Source organism: Lissotriton helveticus, chromosome 7, assembly GCF_964261635.1.
Source record: "Lissotriton helveticus chromosome 7, aLisHel1.1, whole genome shotgun sequence".
Classification (NCBI taxonomy): Eukaryota; Metazoa; Chordata; class Amphibia; order Caudata; family Salamandridae; genus Lissotriton; species Lissotriton helveticus.
Genome location: NC_136068.1, coordinates 635,947,543 through 635,955,004, shown reverse-complemented (window position 1 = coordinate 635,955,004; position 7,462 = coordinate 635,947,543).

Below are 7,462 nucleotides of genomic sequence, written 5' to 3'. Positions count from 1 at the left end.
TAAATGCCCAAGATGTGGGCAAGGTCCGGCCGATATGGCCCACATGTTTGCCGAGTGTTGTAAACTGGGCGTGGTAAAACAGGGGATAGAAACATTCTTGTACAAGGATATGGGGCGAGTGGCCCCATTAACTCCAACACTAATCCTTTTCGGTTGTGACGAGTCTTACAGCTAGAAACATCCCAAGTTTATTTCTGCTTTATGGCGACAGCAACCCTACGCATATTGATTGCTTCAAAGTGGAAGGATGAAGATCCCCCGACAGCCAGACTTTTCCATATATTTAATTTGGAGATGGCACTATATAAGTGTAAGGGAAGCAGAGCCAGGAAAAAAGGGGTACACCATTTTGGGGGCCCTTGGTGGAGCAGTAAGGATAGGGGAAATTTATGCCTTCAGAGTTTAATGAAAGTATATGTATTATTAGCTATTTTTTGATCTTATGAATTGCTGTCTCCATTGGTCTCCCCTGGTTCTTTCTTTGTTTTTTTTCTCTTGTCCTGTTTCCTGCTTCTCTCTTTGCCATTATGTTCTGTTCTCTTTATTTGCTGTAGTATGTTGTTTGACTACCTTTTGGAATCAGTGTAACTTTCCTGAGAACAATAAAAAAAAGTAAACAAAATCCCTTGTAGGCACCTTTTACCTTTTATTAGGCTGCCACGCAGCAGACATGTTGCTGGACCCCTGGGTGGAGAGCCCCCGCTCTCCTGGGCCTGCAACAATGCACATCCTGGGACGAGGTGCCAAGCCTCCTCCCCCAGGATGGGCAGGGGAAGCTTCGAAGGCATTCCGCCTTTGTGAGCTTCCCCAGGCCACTCGCTGTACTCAGCAACTGGCCCCCACCAGCTCTGACCCCCACTCTGTGTAGCGATTCTGGATATCAGGCATAGGGCGGGGCTTCAAGGTCACAACAACACTACAACTCCCAGAACACCCTGGGATCAGGCAGTCCGGAATCGGCAATTGAGAAAGGGTATTTAAGCGCCTCCCAGGAAGTGTGAGGCGCTTGTCAATCGTTCCTGATTCCTGGCCTGAACCCGCCCATAGTTTTCTCCTACGCCGCAGCTGAGACCGCGGACGCTTTCCTTCCCGCTCTGGACGCCGCAGCTGAGACCGCAGACGCTTTCCTTCCTGCTGTGGACGCCGCAGCTGAGACCGCGGACGCTTTCCTTCCTGCTGTGGACGCCACAGCTGAGACCGCGGACGCTTTCCTTCCCGCTGCATATTGGAGGTAAGAACTAGTCTAGCACGGCCGTGCTTTACCAAACAGTTCCCTTGTTTATTTTCCCTGACTTTGCTCATGTAACTTACCCAGAAATACATTATCGGTCCACATGAAACTAAGCCTGCATTGTGGGGCGTACATAGCTCACAGACACACCTTAACCAACGACTACGTCTAGGTCCTGTGCTGTAACAGCCTGAGGATTATTATAGGTGTACTACACGTCGGATACATTTTCTCGTTGAGGTCCCGGCATCTAGCGCAGTGGGGCAATCTGTGAGTAACCCCTATCTCACCCTTTTGTACCTGTCTTGCTCCTCCTTCAAACCGAGTAACGGATTCCTTTATTTTCCTAGCTGTGCTGAACTCTGATGACTCTCTCCTCGAGACCAGACCTAGAAGGGTGCCCCATCAACAACTTTTTCCTTTATTCTATCCCTTCCCTTTTCCCCGGATTGCGATCCTTCTCAAGTGTGTTCGACGCACTGAGAGGGTTGGCGTTTACGGGAATTGGGAGGTCTCTCTTCAAGCTGTGGTCCCTGCGGGCAAGAAGAAGACAGGTTAGTGGCATAGCATTACCTGTTTGGGGTACTAACTGTCTGTTCCCGTGACAGATTGACAAGCCCACGATAGCTGCCCAGCCCGGACCATGGATACCGGAGCTGTACTAGCCTCCTTACTGGAAAGCTTTAATGCACTGCAGCAAGAGGTGCATGCCTCTAGGGTAGAAAACCAAGAGATGAAAAGAGACATGAATACTATGCGCAGAGAATTCGCAGGTCTAACGCGCAAAAGCCCTGGAGCAGGGTCCTACATTAGGGAGGCCACTCTTCCTCCACCAGGGCACCCTAGATAAGGAACTGCTCACACTGCGTCAAGGATCACAGGACCTGTTATCCTACATCACTTCTTTCAATCGACTCGGGGTTGAAACCGACTGGCCACAGGAAAAGAGGACCTCTTTGTTCTACCAGGGCTTAAGAGGAGAGCTGAAGGACGTGCTATCCCAGGTAGTCCAGCTTCCCGCAACCTGCGAGGAGTTGATCGACCTGACGGTACAGTTGGATCATCGCCTGCTGGAAAGAAGAGGGGATCGGAATAAAGGTGAGATACGAGGATGGTATCCTAGACCAAAACCCCTTGCGGAAGAAACACCCAAACCTACCGACGGGGCCGAGCCTATAAATAGGGGGGCCCCCTTAAAACAGAAGAACGTGAACGGAGGAGGAAGATGAAGCTCTGTTTATATTGCGGCAAGAGCGGTCACTTTATAAGAGAATGTAAAGCCAGAGCCCAACAACGAGACAGAAATCCGGCTCCAAGAAGAAACGATGCTCTGGGGACGAAAGAGGCGTCGGAAAACTAAAGAGTCCGAACCAGAACGAGATCACTGGGTTGGACGTAAGACACACACCGATCTCCTCATCGCTTGCGAATACGTTGATGCCAGCTGTAGCCCACATCAACCTGACCGTTACGTTGTGGGTTACTGCAGATGATGCCACCCAAGTGGATGCCCTGTTGGATTCAGGGGTTACCGGTAACTACATGGATATCAATTATGCACACTCCTTGGGGATCGCATGGGAAAAGAAGGGGGAACCTGAGTATGTGAAGGCGGTGGACGGCTCCGCGTTATCCTCTGGACCCGTAGTAAGGCATACTCTGCCTCTTCGAATGCAAATCAAAACAGAACACTCCGAGTACATCCAGTTCGATTTAATAGCTGCTCCACAATTCCGCCTCATCCTCGGCATGCCATGGCTGACCTTACATAACCCCACGGTGAGCAGGACAGCTCGCACCGTGTCCCTGGACTCTGTCTATTGTATGGAACATTGCAGTCAACCTCTCTCCTCAGAGGCAAAGGAGGAAGAAACCAACCGTGCACACTTCCTGGCCGCAGCGTGTGCAACAGAACTGACGTGTAGCGCCACCACCCTGCCGGACAAATACGCGGAGTTCCAACCTCTTTTCAATAAACAGAAAGCCACTCGTTTACCACCTCATCGGGTCTATGATTGCTGCATAGAACTGCTTCCTGGTGCGGCCATTCCCTGCAGTAGGGTCTATGCCCTCACGAAAAAACCTATATCTGAAGAACTATATAGATGAAAATCTGGCCTCTGGTTTCATTCGCCACTCCACGTCACCCGCTTCCTCGCCTTTGTTTTTTATTCCGAAGAAGGATTGTGCCGAGTTAAGAACGTGTATTGACTACAGGGCCCTAAATAACATCACGGTAAACAAGCATTGAAAATGCAATAGGTCTCGCAATAGAAGAGTTTGACATTTTTCGTTTTGCAAATGGATGAGTGGCGTTGCGTGGATGAGTGGCGTTGCGTGGATGAGTGGCGTTGCGTGGATGAGTGGCGTTGCGTGGATGAGTGGCGTTGCGTGGATGAGTGGCGTTGCGTGGATGAGTGGCGTGTGTGAGTGGCGTTGCGTGTGTGAGTGGCGTTGCGTGTGTGAGTGGCGTTGCGTGTGTGAGTGGCGTTGCGTGTGTGAGTGGCGTTGCGTGTGTGAGTGGCGTTGCGTGGATGAGTGGGGTTGGAATGCAATAGGTCTCGCATTAGAAAAGTTGTAGTTATTGGTCTTGTAAATGACATAATTTATTTATTTTTTCGTTGTTAAAATTGCTAAATTGATGGCTTTGTCATTTACAATGCCAATAGTTATAACTTTCGCGAATGTGACACCTATAGCATTTGGAATGCAACATGTTTTGTATTTACGTGACTTATATGGCAGCTCTGGTCGTTATGCTACATCTCTAGATAGTTTTATCTTTCGCAAATGTGACACCTATTGTAACACAATATGTGTTGTGAGGGTGAGTGAGGGTGAGGGGTTGAGGGTGAGGGGTTGAGGGTGAGTGAGGGTGAGGGTGAGTGAGGGTGAGGGGTTGAGGGTGAGGGGTTGAGGGTGAGTGAGGGTGAGGTGTTGAGGGTGAGTGAGGGTGAGGGGTTGAGGGTGAGTGAGGGTGAGGGTGAGTGTGGGTGAGGGTGAGTGAGGGTGAGGGGTTGAGGGTGAGTGAGGGTGAGGGTGAGTGAGGGTGAGGGGTTGAGGGTGAGTGAGGGTGAGGGGTTGAGGGTGAGTGAGGGTGAGGGGTTGAGGGTGAGTGAGGGTGAGGGTGAGGGGTTGAGGGTGAGTGAGGGTGAGGGTGGGTGAGGGTGGGTGAGGGTGGGTGAGGGTGAGGGGTTGAGGGTGAGTGAGGGTGAGGGTGAGTGAGGGTGAGTGAGGGTGAGTGAGGGGTTGAGGGTGAGTGAGAGTGAGGGTGAGGGGTTGAGGGTGAGTGAGGGTGAGGGGTTGAGGGTGAGTGAGGGTGAGGGTGAGTGAGGGTGAGTGAGGGTGAGGGGTTGAGGGTGAGTGAGGGTGAGTGAGGATGAGTGAGGGTGAGGGGTTGAGGGTGAGTGAGGGTGAGGGGTTGAGGGTGAGTGAGGGTGAGGGTGAGGGGTTGAGGGTGGGTGGGGGTGGGTGAGGGTGGGTGAGGGTGGGTGAGGGTGAGGGGTTGAGGGTGAGTGAGGGTGAGGGTGGGTGAGGGTGGGTGAGGGTGAGGAGTTGAGGGTGAGTGAGGGTGAGGGTGAGGGGTTGAGGGTGAGTGAGGGTGAGGGTGAGTGAGTGTGAGGGGTTGAGGGTGAGGGTGAGGGGTTGAGGGTGAGTGAGGGTGAGGGTGAGGCTGAGGGGTTGAGGGTGAGTGAGGGTGAGTGAGAGTGAGGGTGAATGAGGGGTTGAGGGTGAAGGGTTGAGGGTGGGTGAGGGTGAGGGGTTGAGGGTGAGTGAGGGTGAGGGGTTGAGGGTGAGTGAGGGTGAGGCGTTGAGGGTGAGTGAGGGTGAGTGTGGGTGAGGGTGAGTGAGGGTGAGGGTGAGTGAGGGTGAGTGAGGGTGAGGGTGAGTGAGGGTGAGGGTGAGTGAGGGTGAGTGAGGGTGGAGATTGTGGCCTTTAAACTGTGGTGGCTACGCTTCATTTAAATAGGCCTCGGAAGAACCCTTAAACACAAAATGCAAACATCAAATAAGAAACATTTTCATAATTGGGTTCAAATTAAACTACAGCGATACTAGTTATTTCAGAAAAAAAAACTTCGCTTTCCTGTAGCATCAATCATGAATCAAATGTATTATTGTCAAGCTCCAGTTTTGTTTTAACTTCTAAGGGTGAAGTAAGGATTTTTCAACAATAGGCCACCATGGAAATGGAAAATAATTTTTCTACATGGGTTACGATGTACCTTCGACACCTCGAGATGCTATGAAATGTAGCAAGAGACACACGGCATGCAAAAACAGAATGTAATTAACATTCGCTCCAAGCCATACAATCTTTCCTCTTGGAGAATGCCTGCACATGCAGCCCTTGCGTGCGTCCTATGCCTGAATTGGGAGTACCCTAGCAAAGCATCCTCTGGTACTGCCTTCCCCGACCTGTTTTTTTCTACCGAAGCAAAACAACAGCACGATGTCATCGCACTGCTGCCAAATGTAACAGAAACATTCCTACTGCAACCTTGAGCCAGATACGTCGGGGGATTCATGGCCGCATTCCAGAGACAGCTTGTAACTGTTTAACTGAAACCGGAGAACCCACGATTATGGAAAATAGCGCATTGGACAAATCGCATGCGCCCATCAAGCATCATCGTCAACGTGGACAAGGCGGCAGCCCTCCTTCACAACGTGCATGGAAGCTGGCATTGCAAATGCAAAATGTCCACATCAAAACACAAGCATATGACTTATGCTATCAAAAAAGGAAAGTGTTTGCATAACCACAACGCCAAATCTTTTTTATTCTAGGACACAGCAGACTCGATGTTGTCAATACCGTGATAAAACACTGGGCAAAAATGACAAAAATATACTAGGCAACGTAAATTTTTAAAATATATTTGACACGTGTCAGTAAGAAATGAAGAAAGAAGGGGCCGAGCACCTTGGTAAAGTTCAGAACAGATAGCGTTATTTTTTTAATTAACAAAATGCAAATAATGTGGAGAGATTTCAAGTGATTCAGGAATGGGCGCCCGTGTAAAGAGAAAGTACGGCCGGCCTGGGCAGTGATAGGGGAGGAGGGAGGAGAAATGCGAGTCACGGCAGCAGCAGCCTTTGATGTGCCTGCCGACCGGCCGTGAATAATTAGGGGGTGAGAAATGCGCTCGGAGGGCTGCCTTTGATGTGGTAACGCGAGGCAGGCAGGCAGGCGGCTGGTGGCATTGTGCACGCGCTTTTTAGGGCTTGCGCAAGCGCAATGACCTAAAAAGCACATGCACTACATGCAATCGCCAGTGAAATCGCCAGTGGTGGTTAACCTCTGTTTAAGCCGCAATAGAGCTTCGCCAGCTATGCGCTGAAGCGCATCAGCAGGCGAGCCCTAAAAAACGGTATCCCCTTCCTTTAATCTCGGTCTTGATGGATCAGCTACACGGGGCACGCTACTTTACGAAGTTGGATTTACAGGGGGCCTACCGTTTGGTCAGAGTCAAACAAGGGGACGAATGGAAGACGGCCTTCCGAAAAAAGTTTGGCCTTTTTGAGTACAGGGTAATGCCATTCGGGCTTTGTAGCCCTCCGGCAGCCTTCCAGTATTTTATGGATGAAGTGTTGAGAGGATTGCTGGATACCATCTGCATGGTTTATATTGATGATATCCTCGTCTACTCTCGTACTCTACGGGAACACGTAGAACACGTCAGAGAAGTACTTGGTCGACTCCAGCAACACGACTTATATGCCAAATTAGAGAAATGCCTCTTTCATATGCAAGAAGTGTCCTTTCTGGGATTCGTGATTAACGCCAACGGTTTTCAGATGGAGAACGGTAAGGTGGAAGCCATCAAAGGATGGAAAACCCCTCAGTGCGTCAAATCCCTACAGAGCTTTCTCGGTTTTGCGAATTATTACCGGCGTTTCATCCAAGACTTCTCTAAAATCATCCAGCCCTTGTCCAGACTGTTGAGGAAGAACGCTCCCTTTATCTGGGGAGAGGAAGCTGAACTTTTGTTCCAATTCTTGAAGGAGAGGTTCACCCAAGCCCCGATCCTGCGGCATCCTGATGCAAGACTCCCCTACATTCTGGAAACCGATGCGTCCCAACACGCCTTGGGAGGAGTCCTGTCCCAAAGGCATCCCTCTACAGGACAAATCCACCCTGTGGCCTACTACTCGAAAAAACTAAGCCCTAGCGAAATCAACTACTCAATCACAGACAAGGAGCTTTTGACTATCAAGAGAGGGTGT